This window comes from Haliaeetus albicilla, chromosome 17 (genome assembly GCF_947461875.1).
Source record: "Haliaeetus albicilla chromosome 17, bHalAlb1.1, whole genome shotgun sequence".
Lineage (NCBI taxonomy): Eukaryota > Metazoa > Chordata > Aves > Accipitriformes > Accipitridae > Haliaeetus > Haliaeetus albicilla.
Genome location: NC_091499.1, coordinates 29,907,915 through 29,926,869, shown reverse-complemented (window position 1 = coordinate 29,926,869; position 18,955 = coordinate 29,907,915). Strand labels below are relative to the sequence as shown.

Genomic DNA, 18,955 nt, shown 5'->3' with positions numbered 1-18,955 from the left:
ACAGAATAAGGCCAGGCAACAAGGAAGTGTTAAAATATGAAAAAAACCATCAATCTAACAGGAAGTATTAGAACTGGTCACTATTTTTTAGGTCAAGTACATTTCCAACAATATTCATAATCATGCTGTGAAAATTACTGGAAACTTTTCTTTAGAAAGTACCCATCATTTTCAAGTTTTTAGAAAAAGACCCTGAAATTAACAGCCCACTGACACTACACTGTGAAAGATTAACACTTAAATACTTCCTCACTTCAAAAGCAACTCAAGACGCAATACCTACTTGACAGAAAAATTATAATTTTTAAGTTTCAGCTCAACATCCCTTTTTTCAATCAACCCTGACTCATGCAAATTCCAGGCCATGGCTTTTTTTCTGTCACCTACCTCCCAACTGAGAACCAACCCAACTGAGAACCAAAGGAGCTGAGAAGTGGGGGTAGAAAGGAGTCTCGCAGTAATGCAATGCAAATGTTTTCCCATCTGAAACACCGTTAACAGAACCAAAATGCCAGGTTTCCATAGCAACCTTAACTGTGTCACATTGCATACACTGTACATTAAGTAACGTAGTGAAGTTTAATTGTAACAGAAAATCCTGTACATTTGTGATGTATAAAATTAACACTAGAAACCTTCATTGTTTATTTTTCAATTCCTTAACCTGCAACATTTATTGCATTATAGTCTGTTAGGAGTGACCGTGTGTTATGCCACAGCTTCACAGGTGCTCAGATGTTGGCAGCATTAGATGCATTAAAACTACAACAATCGACATACCCTCTACCTACTGCATAGTCTGAAGCCCATTTTAAAAGCAGCAATGTTTCTAATGATTTCCTTCCTCCTTGCAAAATTCCTTTAGGTATTGTGTAACTGAGAATGATTTAGTTGTCTTGCTCTTCTGAAACATCCTTAAAACCTTTATTATCCTACCATTTTCATTCCTCCATCTCCGGATTCCTGAACAACACTACACCCCATTTCTGGCCTTGTATCAAGTCACCTTGCACTACACAAAAAGCAAAAACTCCCCTCTCAAACTGAATTCCCCCTGCTATATACCATAGCACAGTTACATTTACCTACCAAATTAGCGAGTCTCTGAATAGCTGCTTGCTACTTTCCAGAAACAGAAAAATAAGTTTTCTCTACTTTTCTGTGTTCTAACCATCTGTGCACAGCTAAGTGTCTACTCAAAATTATTCAGGTAAATAGAAGTTAGCAACCTATTTCTCTGTATGCAGAAAAGACGTAACAACAGAATGGTTCATACAAAACAGCTATATGCTATCCTTTTCTCAGCATACCTAATCTGGATTTCATTTGTTCAACTCTGGATGTATTCAGTCAGTGAGATGGTTCAGGGCTTAGTTAAAAAAAAACAACAAAAAGTTAAAAATACACTTTAATAAAGTTGAGCACTGTTGCATAAAAAAACAGAAGTGTAGAAATTTTCTGGTAAAAACCCAGCAGTATATATTTTACTTCCAGATTACTGAAGTGTTTTAAACATTATTATTGAATCTAGGTGCTCTTGTTGAAGAAAACAGGCTGATTTTGAAACTAAAATTTGAACATCTTACACTGACAGTATCGACAAAGTAACTTAGCATTTCTGAAGCTAGATATTCCTTTTTGCTGAGGAAAAAAAAAAACCAAACAAACCAAACAAAAATCTTCACAAAATTTGACCTAATTTTACCAATAGCTTCAATTCCTCCAGTGCTGCATTTTCATGGAAGCCATCTCAGCCACATCACCGGGTACCACAACATCGCTGAGCTCCCTACTCATGTACCAAGTGCATTCAGAGGGACTACTCACTTACCCAAGTCATGCTTGTAATACCTAAGCACACATTTGCAGAATTGGGGCCCAAAGATGAAGGCTGCTAACTTTCCATTCACCACAAGTTATGCCCAACATAGCTGGTAATGGCAAGTGTTTCAGATTGCCCAACACATTTCAAACAAAACCTTGTCTTCGCTTGTTTATAGCTACATCAAAGTATTTGCTTGCCCTTGCTCAAGTTGAAGCCAGCCAAAACAGTTAATGTATTAATAAGTTTTGGTGGGTTTTTTTGGTTCATGTTAAAGCCTCTTTTTTTGAGGGGCTCTAGTGCTTCTAGTTTTGGTGTTAAAACTCAAAATTTGGCAGAGAGCAATTCAGACCTTTTCACAGCTGCTCTGAAAATCTGTCCAAACTGGGTAGAGACCTACACCTTTAAAAAAAAAAACAGGAAAAGCAGCTTACACCTACACCATATGGGTACATTAGTGATTTGTAGCTAAAAAGGACTGACACATTACCTGTGGGAAGTGTATTACCCCAGTGCTAGATTCATGTTCCTACCAATAACTATTACGAGACCTAGGATTAAAATGCACACTTCCAATCTCGAACACATGGCTGGGCTAACCTAATGAAGACGTAATATCTGGCACTAGGTTCCACAGGTCAAAATTGCTTTTCTGAGCTATCTGCTTGCTGGACTCGGTGAAGTAGAAAGAAAAAAAAAAAAAAAAAACAGTGAAGAGAAGCAGGAAGAAAGATATGTTTCAAGGCCAGATAAAGTAAATTCCAATTTATAACACAGTATGCTGTCATCCTAGAGCCTTTCAGTGAGAAAATAATCATCCATAGCTCTTTCATCACAGAATTCACAACAAATAGTATGTGGGATGAAGAAGGAATCAAAACTTAAACAGTTACAAAACACAGTAGCAGGTAAAACTTTTATTTTAAATGCAATATAATGCTGACTGCAAAGCAGTTAAGAGTTAAAAAATGTACTCAGTACTGAAGTACAAGACAGGATGTCCTGATTTCAGTGACATCCATGGAAGTTTGATTGTTTACAAAGTTTCTAGATACTGGGATGAAAAACCAACAACAAAAAAACACAGCCAGAAGAGAGGCTTTTAAAGGTCTGTTACCATTTACTGAGGGATGACAATAATTTTGCCCAAGAAATAAATTTAATAACTTGAAGCCCTTACATCCCAAATCCTACACTGGTCCAAGTGACAAAATGAACACATTACAGTTACCAGGTACAAAGAAATACACATTTCCTCAGAAGCATCTTAAAATTAGGTTTGGTGCTACAGGTAGCCCCTTCAGCTCCACCAGCTTTCCTTTGCAAACCTCCTTGGCTTTCCACTGGCATGTGCACAGACTGCCCAGGGCACTCGTCAATCATGGCTCGTTCATAGTGTAGCAGGGCCCCATTCTGTGAGGAGCAGCGTGCCCCTGCTACCAGGTCTGGGTCTGCATTTCCTTCCCAGGAGGAAAACAAGAAAGGGAATGCACCTTCCTTGCTCTTCTCACAAGCCTAATCCGAAGCATGCTCAGAGTTGAGCAGAAGGGCTAGGAACCGCTCTCCTGGGCGCAGTGTTTTTTCCACAGCTCACCATCTCTGGAGCCCAGGAGAATTCTCCAACACATGCCACTGCCTAAGGTCTGGTTGTTTCCTGGGGTTTATGTTACCTGCTCTTCCCACCGTCCCTGTAGAAGATTCTGGATTTCTTATATTTGCTGTACCATTTTGGTCTCAAGATCAGTATCTAGTCCCCTTCCCGTAAAACCTGCCTGTTACTTGCCAGGCTCAGCCCAGGACTGGGAACTACCAGAGCAGGGCTCAGGAAAGGACACAACTAGTTGACAAAACACTGAAACTTACTACTTACACAATAGGGTCAAGTGCACAGTGTCAACAGAGCAGGAGAAAAGAAAACTAATCTCCAGCTGCTTAATCTCTTTTCATTACAACCAATGTGTTACTTGTACTAACAGAACTAATGCATTACAAAGGGAAATCCAATTTTCAAAACAAATAACCCACTTAAAAATTTAACCACTGAGTGATCAGTTAGCAGCAGAGCTCAATTTTAAGGAATCCAGAACTCCTGTATATAAAGGAAACAAATGTGCCCCAATGAGCAACCACATTGGCACTAGGCCAACACAGGAAATCTTACTTTCCATCCTGTAAGCATGACTGTAGCAGGACACAAATTTAGATGCCACCACAAGTTCCTGCCTAGCCTCTGTACAGTGATGAGATGATGCCAGCCACCTCCCACCATCTACTTGCCCCTGACAACAAGGCATACCTAACCAATACAGCTCAGCACCATACGCTAAAAAAAAACCAAAACAACCCAAACCACAAAACAAAAAAACAAATTACTTGTAAGTCAAATGAAATTTCTTCAGCTGATACCTAAGCACAAGGACTGGGTAACGACACTGGCAAAAAGCTACCCATCATTCTTCTGTGGTTCCGAATTCATAGAATCATAGAATCATTTAGGTTGGAAAAGACCTTCAAGATCATCAAGTCCATCTCCTAACTGCTCTGATGACTACTCAGACTGCTTGCTACTTGAGCTCACAGATCTGGGCAGTAAGGGGACTTTCATGTTCATCAGCTGTTGCACAGTTGTTAATTATTTGGGCCATATCTGCACAAGTGACTGGCTTACAGCAGGCAAAGTCAATCTTTCACCACATACCTGGACACATTTCAGCACACTGTTCTGTAACAAAGTAAGAGTCAAAGTTTTATCTCCTGGGTTCTCCACCCATTGTCACCAGGATGTTACCACTTGTACCACGCATCTACTGGGCAACATTGGCATTTCAGAAGCTTTTGGAGCTGGGACAGGTGGAACTTGCCTGGATTTTATGTCATGAGTTATCATAGCTGCTACCTTTAGCTACCAGTCTTCACCAGCTTCACTGCAAAAGGTTTGATCAACAACGAGGATGGAAAAAAAGGGAGTACAAAAAGTCAAACATTGCTTGTATATTGTAAGTGATGAGTTTCTTTTTAATATATATTCTAAATATCATACAAATAATCTTAATGTGTAAAATTACTTTATTATACTCTTCAATGCTCCTTTGAATTATCTGAACCTTTGTGAGAAAGCATGAAGGAAAAAATCAAGCCACTCTCTGGCCTACAAATCTTTGCCGAACTTGTTACAGCTACGAAAACAAGCATACAGTATTACACCCAGCTTTATCAGAAGCGCCCAGGTCTCTGGCATCAGTACAGCTACTTAAAAAGCATTATAAAATGCTACTTCTTAAGTTGACGGTAAAATAAAGCCCTTGCCACCAGACTGGGGCATTACTCGACCATGAGACTGTTAACTACAGCAATAGACTAGTGCTACCTACTACATTATTTGTGCACAGTGACTACTGACACAGCATGCAAGCACTGCTGAGCCACTGACAATACCAAGTTGTTCCTTGTAGCATCCCCTCCAAGTAACAACCTGGGCAGATCCCAATTAGCTTCTGCAATCACAGCATCATCCGACCTGGCAGGAAGCCATCCACACCTCTTCCCCTCAGAGGGAAGGAAGGTGGCAGTGAAGGTTCATAAATATTCATACTTCTATCTACTGCATTAGCTTAGAGTATTTAAAAAGAAAACAAACCAGAAAATAAGACAGATGGCATGTGGGACAGCACGCAGAAAAAAACAGACAAGGAGTAGCAGCAGATAGAGAGCGCACTGTTAGAAAAGGTTAAATTTACTTGAAAAATGAGTCAGGGAATAAATTACCTTTTCTTAAGATAAGGCTGAGTTCAAGGAAGCAGTAGCTCTCGCTGTGAACTTCTGTAAAACAAAGCTGTGATTTCCTCTAACTGTTGCACTGGGACAGCTCTTTGTCTGTCCAGGGAGTCTTCAATTTTAGGGAAATGTCTCTCAGATATCTACAGAAACACTATGGGAAGATCCCAAAATCAGTCACTAGTGGGTGAGACCACTGTAAGAAAATTTCCTTTCTAGAAATTAGTAGCTATTAATAAAAGGCTTTTAAATCCTGCTAAGTGAACGCAGAATGAAACATAAACAATCCTAATTTGACACTGTAACCAAAAGGTAAACGCAAATCTTGCCTGTATAAACAGGTATAATTCCCTGCTTAGCTTGGATGTTTTCTGTTCCTCTAAACCAGGTTGATATCACCATTACTTAAATATGACGGGTAGTCATACAACCTGCATTTCAAAAAGGATGTTGAAAAACAAACCTTTAAAGCATACATAGTAGCCATAAGAAAGGCAACAAAAGGAAAAAAGTGGCACCTCAGTGGGATCTACGTGTAGCATACCAGAGGAGGCCTAATGCTTAATTACAAGGCATGAGTACTACAGGGGACAGTATAACTGAGAGCAGGAACAGCTGCATCTAGCTGACAATGCCATAGGACCACACAACACATGGAATTTGAGGCATGCAACTGAAAGCACAGCTCGCATCTTGAAAACAAGATAATAATCAGAAAGACTTCCTAAGATTATGATGAGTACTCTATCCACCGAGAGCTCAAGTCTAAGCCAGAAGTCTTCCTAAAGGATAAACTGTGGTGCCATGACAAATCATTACGTCTCAAATAAGTACACATACGTCACTAGGATGCTATACGGTACTAAGCTGAAATACTGGTACTATTTCTCCAAGCTTGGTCAGAGACTGGGAGCAGCACAGGTGCAAGAGCAAAGTACTGCACCTAGAGTAACTCACCCTTCTTGGCACTTACTACTACCTTCTGCATTGCAACCCATCAGGAAGTACTGACAGACCCCACGAAGCCTGCCTGCACCCTGCCCTTGCAGGCAAGCAGAGGAGAACCTGCAGATAAACAACCACAGCCCCCTGCCCCGCTGCAGCGTGCTGCCCTCCCCAAAACTGAACAAACAGTTCATAGCAGACACCTTACAGCAGCAGCACAGCCACTCACAACCGCCAGATATTTTGATCAAGAACAAAGAAGGATAGCTTTCTGCCTACAATCAGAAGGGTTTGCCAAGAAAAGGGGGAAAAAAAGAATACTGCCATGTACGTGTTTAATGAATCGATCTGAAACATCACATTTGCGGGGGGAATATAATTCCTCTAGCTTGCTGTGAATTTTGTCACTGCCTCACTGTTTCATGAATCCGGCTAGGGAAAAATGACATGGGAATAAGGAAACCAGTCAGATTTTTTAAAAAACATAATAAAATGTGAAAACTTGTTTCTCCTACCCTGCTTTTCTTCCCGGTCAAAGGAGGCCACCTAAGTGAGTGCTCTTAACACTGACTTCACTCCTCAGCTGTAGCGTTACGTTTTCTCTTTTGGGGAAAGCAATCTTAACGCACAGGACAAACTGGCAGCAGCGGCAGCGTGACTCGTGCATTTTCCTCCACAAGGGCACAGATCCCAAGGCCCAGCTCCCTCACAGCAGGGAGCGAGAAACCACCAACTTTGTGGCAGGCAGCCATCCCCACTGTCAATGACTACACCAGCGAGCTGATACCTCACTAAAACAAGAGCTGTACCCATAAAGCCTTAGACTTTTTTGGCTTATTGATCATGAGGAATAAGAGAGTTGTCAGTCTGCTGCTTCTTGGGTGATGACACTAGATTCACCCTGCCAGTAGAGCCGAGGACTATGACTGCCTGCTGCTGTGTCAGGCACCTGCTGAGACACAGAGGGGACAACCCAGCTGCCAGACAGGCAGTTTTACCATTTTTCTCGACATTGGTTATATTCCAGCTTTCCTTCAATGCCTACTGGAAAGCAAAGGGAAATTGAGTCCCTCCATCCCTCATTTCCATCATAATTATCATTTGTGAACATCTCCAGCTACCTGGAGCAGTAACTTCTTGTGTCAGATCATGCTGCAGAGGCTCATGCTAATTTCTCACCTTTGAAACACTTACCCAGATGGGTGACTGCAGGGAGCCACTCTGGCTGCAGCACCCATCTATAGGATTCTCACAATTTTATTAATAACCTTTCTGAAGAAATGTTATTCTCCAACCCAAATCACCTCCCAATGAATTCACCTTTATTTGAATAGAGGAACCTACTCCCTAACACTGCAAGCTGTCCACTGAAGTCAGGACCATAAGCTAGCCAAATATTTACTAGAGCAAATCCCCAGCCAATTGTACTCTTCTCTTTCAAAATCCTGGATACACAAATCAACAAAGCCACATTCCTATACAATAAGAAGACAACTGTTCCAATCAATTCTAAGTCACTTCAAAGGGAATCACTTATCATTTTGGCAGTAGATGTGATGAATCCAAATGGGAGTGTGGCTGCTGGTGCAGCGAGAACAAGACACTGGGCAAAGGCAAAGAGCAAGACTGAGAGACTGTGCCTCACAACTGACTTAGACAAATCAGTATTTCTAGAAGCGTTGTTTTTCCTAACATAACACACAACAAGAAAAAAAGGTACTGAATTTAACTGAAGCGTACAATTTCCTTTCAAGCTCAAGATTTTGATTTGTTATTAAAAAAGAAAAAACTTGAAAAAAAGAAAAAATGAAAAAAAAAGAAAACATTTGAAAAAAAGGAAAAAAATTGAAAAAAAAAAAAAAGCCGGGGGGGGAAGCCGTCAGACAACATTTTGTCTACAAGCAGTCCCAACAGCTTCGATACAACTCTTCACAGGACCAACATTACTTGCCTGTTTACATCCTTAAAATATTTTGTGTATATTTATGGACATCTTCCAGGTAAAAGAATGAAAGAGAAAGCAGCCTAAAATGCACTAGGTCTTACATATTTTTAACCATGACTTACATTTAAAGACATATATTTCTGATAAAGTAATTTTCATTCAGAAAGTATATACGTACGCATACTTTTCTTGGCATTTTCTACTGCCTTCCCCATTAATTTTCTGAACTCTGCGTGTGTATACATACACCTCCAAAAGAACAATATTAGCAACACATGATTTCCACACTATGTAAACACTTGCTGATTCAATATGCTGGGAGAGTTCACCAATATGCATTGTAAGTATCCAAACACAGGCCCTTAGTCTGGGTCACAGCATTTGAGGCAAACCATAATCAATTAATGGGCACCTACCCGTCTTAAAAGTCCATCATTACGCATTAATACAAGAAATGTATGACTGCTTAACGGGAGAACAATAATTGTGGCGTATAACGTAAACACATGGTAAAACCCTGCTACCGAGTCTAAGCGTTCATCATCTTATTTCATCACCTAGAGGACAAACAGTTACTGCATCCTTTAGCACTGTAATATTGCACGCGCATCACCAACACGCAGGTAAGCCCCTGCAGCTGAAAAACAACTCCGAAGTAGCGTACGACGAGGCACGGAAAGTCCGTTGCCCAGATTAGAGAGACACAAATCAGTTACTAACACACCTCTGGCCCCCGTCAGCGCTTCTTACTCATGACAACCTGAAACTATAAATTAAGAGAGAGCGAGCGAGCCTGGAACATTCCAGTAAGTCATCCAAGATCTCGGGAGGGAGGAAATAAATGAGCTTTGGGGCCGTGAAAGCCAACAAAGCAATCCGCTCAGCTCCCCCGGCCGGTTCAAGGCGGCAGCAGAGGCGAAACCCGGGGCTCGCCGGCACCCCGAGCGCGGCGGGCAGGTCACCACCGCCCCCCCCCCCCGCAACCGCCCAGCAGAAACGCGTCCCCAGCGCGGGGCCGCCCCCCACCTCCCCCCACGAACCGAGCAGGCAAACGGCCCCTCCGGCCCCCGCACCCCCCGCCCGGCAACAAGGCCGTGGCCGAGCAGACGCTCCCGCCCGCCGCCCTCCCCTCGGCGCGGCGTAAACGGGAAAATAAGGCGGCCTCCCCCGCGGCGCGCACCTGCAGGGCGGGCGGGCGGTGGCATGGCGGCCCCGCGGCACGGTGCGGTGCCCAGGCCCCGCTACCGGGCGGCGGCGGCGGCGGCGGCGGCGGCGGGAGGAGGCGGCTGCGGGAGCGCCGGCTGCAGCGCTCCCCGCTCGGCCGGAGCAGCGCCAGCCCCGCCGCTCTCCGCCCCGCCCCGCCGATCCCGCCTCCCGGCCGGCTGCGGGGCCGGGGGTCGGCGGGCTCTCGGCCGGCAGGGCGCAGCGCTCCGGCAGCGGGGCTCGGAGCGGAGCAGCGGCCCGGGAGGGGAGGGAAGAGAAGGGAAAGGTGCGCTTTTCCCCGGCCGCTTCACGGAACCCGGCACCCACCCGCCCCCCGCGGCGCGGTGCGGGGCCGCCAAGCCCTGTGCTGGGGAAAGGGGTCTGTCTTGGGGGCCAAAAAAAAAAAAAAGCCGAGCGCGGAGCGTTTCTTCATAAAGCGCAAGCGTCGGGCTCTGCCTCCAGAGAGGAGTTTTCTCAAGGGCAGTACTGAAACAAAACAGCCCGTTTTGGAAATGGAGGTTAAGCAAAGCCTTGAGATCCCTGGGAAACTGAAAACCGTGCGAACTTGGATCTGCTGTTGCCACGCTGCCAGCACGCAGGCTTCCTCGCCCAACCCCCAAAACCCGCTACAGGTACCAGGAACTCCATTCCCTTACCCGAGATAACTCCAGGTAACCCTTCCAGACGTTTGCGGCTGGCCTAAACAAGACACAGCTTCCTATTCCCTCCTTCGGTCAGTAACCAGCTCCAAAAGAGCAGAAAGCTTAGGGAAAGGCCCACGGTATCGTAACACCATTAAACCCCAATTCTGCAGTTCAAAAGCCTGAAGATAGGTAGATACCTGCATAAACTAAAACGCAAAGCGTATACATACACATACTAAAAGAATGTGCAAAAATAAAATAGCAAGTGGTGCGCAGGTGTCTCAACATCAGAACCATTTTTCTTAGCAGTTATAATGTTACACATCCAACAAGTTTTAACTAAGAAGGGTATCTGTCAACAGCCTATTTTTTAACCCAGCAGCTGCTTAAAGATCCATTTCAAAATCATTTGTGTCAATTTCAGGACCCAATGCAACTCCAATATGGACACACAGCCACCTCCCACCACTACCACTGCCCTACCCGTAGCATGTGCCTTCTACGACTCAGTGTCAGCACGGGGACAATAACCATCTCCACTCCTCCACAAAACTTGCTGCTCTACTTCCAGCTAAAATTGAAGTTTGCATCAGTTTTGGTTGGTTTGGTTTTTTCCTCCAAAACAGTTTATTTTACAAGGTACAGATCTTTTTTTTAAAACATACTCTCCTGCTTAGAGGATACATTTTGATAGCATACTGTAGTTACTACATCTTGTATCTATATTATTACGCGGGCAACAGACAGGCAAACCCAAAGTTACGCTGGTTAAAATCTCCAAGACCTCACTGGCATGAGGGTTCTCCAATGCAGCACAGAATGGGGCCCTGCTCTCAGGTACTCCTCCAGTACTGCTTAGGTAACAAAATGGGGAAAAAAGAGGAAGAAAACTGCAGACCTAAATGAGTGGCGCTTACTTGACTTCTTTTAGATTTGCCAAATTGCAGTAGAAGATATGCAGCCCTATCCATCCAAGTGTGGAAAACCCACTTAGCTCTCAGCTGAATTTGCACAACAATGACAGTGACTAACACCTTATTTTAGCTCCAGGAAAAGCTGTCTCTGTCCTAATGTACCAGTTCACTGTCCATCATTGTTCCAAGCACCTCTACTGCATTGTGTAGAAAGCTCTGTGAGGACAATGCATAGATTCCACACAGCAGACAAAGAAACTACAAGTTTCTACAGTATTTACATTGCCCCAAGCATTTCAAATATATATTCTAGCCTACTGGCATGGGGAAGAAATCACTCAAGCTCCTGTCAGAGCAGCAGAATAAGCAGGCTAGGGCTGGAACAGAAGCATCATACAAGTTCTGGTTACAGCACTGTGGGTTATTGCCTGGAGCTCAACCCACAGACTTCATGTCATTGCAAGAAACTGTGTGAGTGGGATCTAATGTACCATTTTCTTTTACTGAGTTTGCAAGTAAGAGGTAATGCCTGACTACCTGTTAAAACGATTATATACACACACATCACCTTCGAAATAAAACCTGTGAAATAAAGTTTAGTTTGGGTCTCTCTATAGCATAGAGGATAGAAGATGGTCTGAATGGTTTGCTCTTTCTCGTGGCAATAGGATCCATGGCAACTGATTTGAATACTAATGATCTAACATCATTTTATTAATTGTCTTTGTGATATCAATGTTTAGAATATCTGAGAAAATCTTAAATTCATGTCGCTCATTCATTTCAGGATTGGGCACATTTGGTTTATCACTTATTGCACTATTCTGATGGAGATAAAATACAAGTTTGCTTTTTTAATCACTACCAAATTGTGAATTTTGACCCTTGAAAAAGACTTCTCACACAAACTCACATGTATAATAACACATGGAAGACAGAATAGACTTGGGATACTTAAGTACAGTGTTTGAATAGGGGTTGATCTCCCACAATACGCACTTCAGTGAATATAGAGCTGCATACATTACAGAGAAAAAAATTGTCAGAAGTACTGACAAGAAGTTTATGGCCTGCACTCAGATCAGCTTACGCTAATATAAAAAAATACCGTGTTGCTCATGTGTGGTTCACGTAATTAATTTTTTTTTTAACATCTGTAACTGTTAGCTTATAGCTCATTTATTTAAGACAGACAACCTGCCATCATTACACTGATGAGCTTGAATACCGTAACAGTCCAGTTTTGAAAAGGTATAAAATAAAGGTGACACCAATCTTTTCTTTTGCCATTAGCAGTCATCCTGTTTTTTCCCCAATTACTCTTACAATTATTCACCATGAAGTAGTCACAAAATAGGTTTCATATAGGCAGACTTTTATGCATAATTGAGGCTCTGCTTGATCCTACCATGCACTGGGGGTTGACTTTTGTAACAATACATTGCTATTTTTAGCCTAGTTTCTTTGGTTTATGTAATGATGAATTTTCTGAGTGTCCCCAACTAACCCTGTAACTTTGAATTGATTGTCTGGATATAACTCAATTTGACCGAGTTACTGAAAATTTCTACAAGTTTCACAGAAATGACAGAGAAAGAGACCGCAGCTTGAAACTTTTATAAGAAGTTCTCCCCTAATAACTGATTCTGTGCACCTGTTTCTACTGTCTAGTAGAGCAAACCAGAAGTTGCTTCCAAAATGCTCTGCAGAAGAAAGACTAAAAGAAAAGGAATCTGCTGAGATACATGAGGAGATGATAAAAAAAGTCATATTTGTTTCAACTAAGATATTTTGTTGAGCTCAGTGGACACCCCACCGCCATACCTTATCCCAAACCCCAGAATCACGTACATTTTAGCACAGGCTAAGAGAAAAAAAGCTGACACAGGTTCTCCTGGACCAAATATGGTGTCAGGGGAAGAACAGAAGATCAAGGAAAACAATACAAGAACTTGTACAATTATTTATAAAAGTATTGCTGGTGAGTTACTCCCCCATTTTTCTTCAGGATCTTTAAAATATTTTCTTTAATAGTGAATGCCTAGTCTGCACAGTATTAAGACATGACACTGCAAATTCTCACATACTGCCCTCTAGCCCTACTTAAATTAAAATACAAGAAGATAGAGCAAGTCACTGTACAGCTTGGAAGATGATCTTGGAGCTAGGAGTATCAGAACTGCTGTAACATTTGGACAACGCCTTTTGAGACTTTCCTTAGATTCTTTCCATAAGAACACTATTATGGTGAAAGTAGATATAAGAAATATAAACCACAATGGTATTTTTCCCCCAGAAAATCATTATAATCTAACAGTTAAGTAATCATTCTGACCATACATGGAAATTAAACATAAAACAGCAAAAGACCGTGCATCATCTTTTCCTTCCCTCTCCTCTACACCTCCCTGAAACTGGGATGATGTACATTTTAAAGCTGTCTAACTTAAAGAAGAAAAGTTAATGCCAAGACTTTCCAGATGAAATACACAGTTGAGGGAAGAGAGGAGTGATAAATGCAGACATTACACATAGTTATAAACAGCATTTACAGCTTCTGTGCAAATCAAGGATTTTCACTAGTGCTGAAGCATGTACGCCAGGTACTAAAGACAATTTGTACTTACCATTATATAGCAGAAGCATACCCAAATAATATACTTTCAGTAAATTAGCACATTACTTTGATGTTATTCTTAGTTGTTTTCACATAGTAAACCTACTGTCACACATCAATTAACATGGCAAATTAAAGTAATAATAAAATGTAATATATTCATATGGAACAGACAAGTTAATTGCGTGCTGCTTTACAGCTTGCATTTAAAGTAATCGCTCTGATTTTTCAGGTTCCAAAATTCAGCTTTGCATACCAAACTCTGAAAGCTGGGGCACAGTACCTCTAGCATTGAATGTTACTCACTTGGTTTTACTGACACACTGCCGTTCCGTTGTGTTAAGTGAAAAGAAACATCGGCCTCTGACATTCCTTCCCTGGCGCTTTCAGGAGGATCATTCTTCTCCAACTAGCATCGCGGGGATGCAGGCACAGGCACTGGCTGCTTCTGCGCTGGCAGGAGGCTGAATCGCTGACAGTTTCACTGATGCGTTTCTCTATCAGATATAGGAAACCACAGAAGAGGCATAATCTTTTGTCAGTGCACATGACTTGTACAGAAAAGAAAGCTATTTCTAAAAATAACTAGACAGCATATGACTCTCGGTGCTGCTTTCCTGGTGGTCTAGTGGTCAGCCCCCCGCACTCCACAACCTGGGTTCACATCCAGGAAAAGATTTCTTATTTCAGTGAAACTTCTCTAGTACATACATTAGAGTTTTCACTACTCTTACAGCTGTCGTCAACGACCCTTTCACTGGGTAATAGAAATTTAGTATGATACATTACACATCTTGAAAATAACTTGCTAATTGTCAAGCATAGCGATAGGACAAGGGCTAATGGTTTTAAACTAAAAGAAGGTAGATTTAGACTAGATATAACAAAGAATATTTTTACGATAAGGGTGGTGAAACACTGGCACAGGTTGCCCAAAGAGGTGGTAGATGCCCCATCCCTGGAAGTGTTCGAGGCCAGGTTGGACGTGGCTCTGAGCAACCTGATCTAGTTGAAAATGTCCCTGCTCATGGCAGGGCGATTGGACTAGATGACCTTTAAAGGTCCCTTCCAACCCAAACTATTCTATGATTATATGATAACAGAGCAGGAATTATTTGTTTCTACATCTAACACTTTCCTAAGACGTGGATGAAACACGTTTGCTCACCCTGCCATCAGCCATGAGATTCCCTCTTTCATAGGGTCAGCTACTTTTCTGAAATTGTCGGAGGGAATATTTTGTCTCTGTCACTCAGGCAGCTTAAGAATTGGGGGGCTCACCCCTGCATTCCTCTGAGGTGTCGCACAACAGAGGTACTCTAAGAACAAAGAGTGGCAACGACCCTTCTGTAACACGCGTCTTCAGCACTCCAAATGCAGCTGACGTGGACCTACCCTAGTTTTAACTTAGCTGTCTCAAGTGCTGCTAGCATCACAGCCATGGAAGCACAGAAGTCACAACCCCTCCAAAACCCACCTGAGAAGCATCCAGGGTGGGGAAGCCTATGCTTTTAACCACGGAGCTAGTGAAGCATACAAACTCCTTTAAAGCTAGCTCAGTTTCTGTGGTATAGAACCACCTTAATATTTGGTTGGTGTTCCTTGCAGGTTCTGGGGCCAAAATCATACCTACATTTGCACCAGCAAATTTTCCCTTGGCTCATAGTTACAGGAAACCAGGTCCCACTTTGCCTTGCTCTTCAACAAGGGGCACAGATTACCTGCTGGGACCAGGTGACCTCTTCCACCTAACCACGTCCCCCTCTTTGCAGTCGCCTCAGGCCCTGGTGGTACCTCAGTTTGAGCTGTGCTCTGTCTCCAGTGCTCCACAGCTTTGTCTCCTCAGGGACTGAAATGGCCTCGTCTTACCAAAGAAGCTGCTATCACTAAACATATCAAGCGCAGTTCTTGCAGTATGTCAGGTATCTGACTGTATCCAATAGGGCCTGATGGGAACCTCACATTTTGTAAGTTATCTACATCATTGCACAGTAAAATTGCTCACACTGGACAAAAGAAAGCTCCATCACAATCGAGATACACATTTTGTTCAAGCCTGCCACCGTGAAAGGTTTGGCATGAAATGAACCATTGGCTGAACAGGGACTTTGGTGAGATGGAAACCAAACACCTAAACCTCCTCAGTACATCCCTGAAGAAAGAGGTCTCCTTAAGTTTGCTTTCAGACTCTAAAGCTTTTCAAGATAAGCTAAGGCATATTTGCATATCCCACAAGCATCAAGTCTGAATCTTATCTATCTTAACAGGGAAAAGGTTTCATATATAATGCATTTCAGAGGCAGAGGGTTTGAGAACTAGAGAATTTGCTTGTGTAGAGCAAGCCCTCTTATTTTATGGCCACTGCTTAAACAGGGAAAATTACTTCAGCTATCACGGCTCACACATCTACTTTGCCGATGAAATCAACATGCCAGAAGAAAAAGCGCTTATGCAGATGTAATCTGCATCCGCGGCAGAGTTTCCACTCCTCTCATAAAAAACCTCACCAAACGAAGCAACGTTCCAGATTCCTCTGTCGGAGAAACCTCACCAAAAGATGCAACGTTCCAGTTTCCTCTCTCAGAGAAACCTCACCAAAAAGCAGCAAAGTTCCAGATTCCTATCGATCCTGCAAGAGGGCCCTGGCAGCGCAAGGCCAGTCAGGCTTCTCTGGGGAGCCACGGGCTCCCACCTGAGGTAGGCCTTTCTGATCGCCTCTCCCCCCAAAACCAAACACCGAAAACCGGCGAAGCTGTGCTCTTCTTGGCTCCACCGCCTGCCTGAAAAGCAGTTACGACGGAGCGGGGGAAAGCACCACCAGCACGCTGCCACCGGCCGGGGTCTGCAGCGCAGAGCGCTCGGCTGACGAGGCCCGGCCCGCAGCCGCCACAACGGCCCGCAGAGAGACCGTCCTGTGAGGAACAGCGGGAACAGGCAACACGAAACGAGGAAAAAACAACCCCGCTGCCGCCGAGGCCCGGGCCGCCCAGCTCTTGCCTGCCGCGCCGTGGGGGGCACGCCTGCTCCCGCTCCTGCACCGCCGGACCGACGGCAGGGCCGGGCGCTCCGTCCCGCCGCCATCCCACCTCCCGCCCACGGCGAGGGCCCTCACCCGCCTCGCCTGAGGCGCCCTCCCTCCGCCCCACCCTGCCGGCGCCCTCCCCCCCTTTTCCGTGGGGTGGAATGGAACGTCCCTCCCTACACCCAGCTGCCTCCGGGACTTGGTACTGACCGGGAGGTGGGAGCGCGAAGAAGAGAAACTAGCAGGGCGGTGAGGCGCGGGGGCGTGGTTATGGGCGTGAGCTCTTGAGGAAGGAATTGGAAGTGGTTTACGTGGATCCCTGGTGGTCTAGTGGTTAGGATTCGGCGCTCTCACCGCCGCGGCCCGGGTTCGATTCCCGGTCAGGGAAGATACGTTTTTTCCTTTTTCCCCCTCCCTATCCCTTTCGCTTTTCAGAATTCTCTCCACCCTTCTCTTTCTGCTCTTACAGCTCAGGGAGCAATCGGCCGACTGCTGCCCAGAAGCGAGTTTTAAGACGCAAGCGGTAGTTTGGAGGAGCCGCGCACGGAGGGAGCGTGCCAAGCCTCGGCGCCCTGTGCAGGTGCGGGGGAAGCGAGCCCGGCTGCAGGGCCTGTCTGGAAGAAGTCTTCCCTTCACAAAACCGCCCGTGGACACCCCGTGCCCCCCCCACAGGGTTTCTAGGAGTCAGTGGGGGACTGCCGAGCACTGTCTGCCTATAAGTGCACTGGCAGGGCTGTTGCCCATCGCTTAGAAATACCATATTTTCCTATTTTCCTTTCCGTCCCCTCCATCTCCCTCCTGGCGGGAAGGGGCCTGCGATCCTCCATGGGGTTTGCTCACCTCAGGGGCGGGCTGACTCTTCGCAGGGTATTTGCACAGCCCCCCCACTCAGGGTTGTTGGGTATATGGTTAGGGGGGGCAAGAGAGATCCCAGGTATTCTTGGGGAGGTGGACAGAGAGGGCAAAGGGAGTTTTAATTAATACCTCCCCGTCATTAGCATCTGTCTCGCTTCCCCCACCACACCTCAGTTCCTAAAACCGGTGCGGGTGCCGTGGCAGCTGGGGAGGAGAGGGTTGTTCCCAGCTCTGTCCCATCAGCCGCGCATCCAAACCCGCATCCAGGGCTCCAGCAAGAGCTGCCCTTCGTCACTGGCAGCCCCCCTGCCCGTGATTTGGGGGGTGAGCGAGGGGGCAGTGGGAGAACCTCTCCTCTCGTGGTGGAGCAGTCCCTGCCTGCGGCGGGCTGACCGTGGCTGGCCACCAGACCCCCACCCAGCCGCCCTCTCACCCCCCCTCCTCGGCGGGACAGGGGGAGAAAATCAGATTAAAAACTCGTGGGTTGAGATAAAGGCAGTTTAATGAAAGAAAGCGACTGCCACGCGTGGAAGCAAAGCAAAAAAAAAAAAAAGATTTATTTTCTACTTTGCATCAGCAGGTGATGCCCATTGACTCTCTGGGAAACAGGGCCTCGGTACACATAGCCAGTGCTTTGGAAGACAAATGCCTTAAAAATGAATCCCTCTCTTAGCTTTTATTGCTGAGCACGACAGTTATATGGTAGGCAATATTCCTTTGGTCAGTTTGGGTCAGCTGTCCCGGCCGTGTCCCCTCCCAAACTCTCCCCCTGGCACCCCTCCAGCCTACTGGCCTGGGGAGTGTTGGAGAGATGTGGGATGCTGTGGGAGCACTGCTCAGCAGTAGCCAAAACACTGGTGTGTTATCAGCTAACTCCCTTCTAGCTACAAATAAAAAGCGCAGCACTGTAAGGACTGCTATGGGGAAAATAAGCTCCATCCCAGCCAGACCCAGTACACTGCTGTAGGTAAAACAAGAAATACTGATAATAAATGAATATACTCGTTAGCTTAGACGGACTGCAAAACAGAGGCTAGCACAGCTGGCAGATTATGCTTTAGCAGGGATCCTCCCTGCTGCCAGGAGCAAGCCAGGGCCCTTGCATCACCCACATAACTCCTTAATATTGGCAGGCCACAGTTATGCAGGAGTACTTTGCCCTGATGCGAAAGCACCACTGGAAATAATGGCTTTGGCTGCCTTTCCCAGGGTGT

The 18,955-nt window shown here is 44.9% G+C and overlaps 1 protein-coding gene and 1 non-coding gene across 6 annotated transcripts in view; one reads left to right on the top strand and one right to left on the bottom strand.

The window, feature by feature from the left end:
* The window catches only part of NCOA7 (nuclear receptor coactivator 7), a 101,230-nt gene extending 84,258 nt beyond the window's left edge, over positions 1–16,972 (bottom strand). For 3 of the 5 annotated variants that reach the window (XM_069805177.1, XM_069805183.1, XM_069805181.1), the window contains exons 1-2: positions 16,862–16,972; positions 14,171–14,361 (exon numbers count right to left, since the gene is read on the bottom strand). The gene's annotated coding sequence lies outside the window, so the exon portion shown is untranslated. Of the gene's footprint in view, positions 1–9,666; positions 9,830–14,166; positions 14,362–16,861 lie in introns of those variants that run through there. The other 2 variants (XM_069805180.1, XM_069805179.1) reach the window with 2 other exon arrangements.
* A 230-nt stretch (positions 16,973–17,202) lies between these two features.
* TRNAE-CUC (transfer RNA glutamic acid (anticodon CUC)) lies at positions 17,203–17,274 on the top strand. The gene has a single exon. It is a non-coding gene; the product is annotated as a tRNA-Glu (tRNA).
* The last annotated feature ends 1,681 nt before the right edge of the window (positions 17,275–18,955 follow it).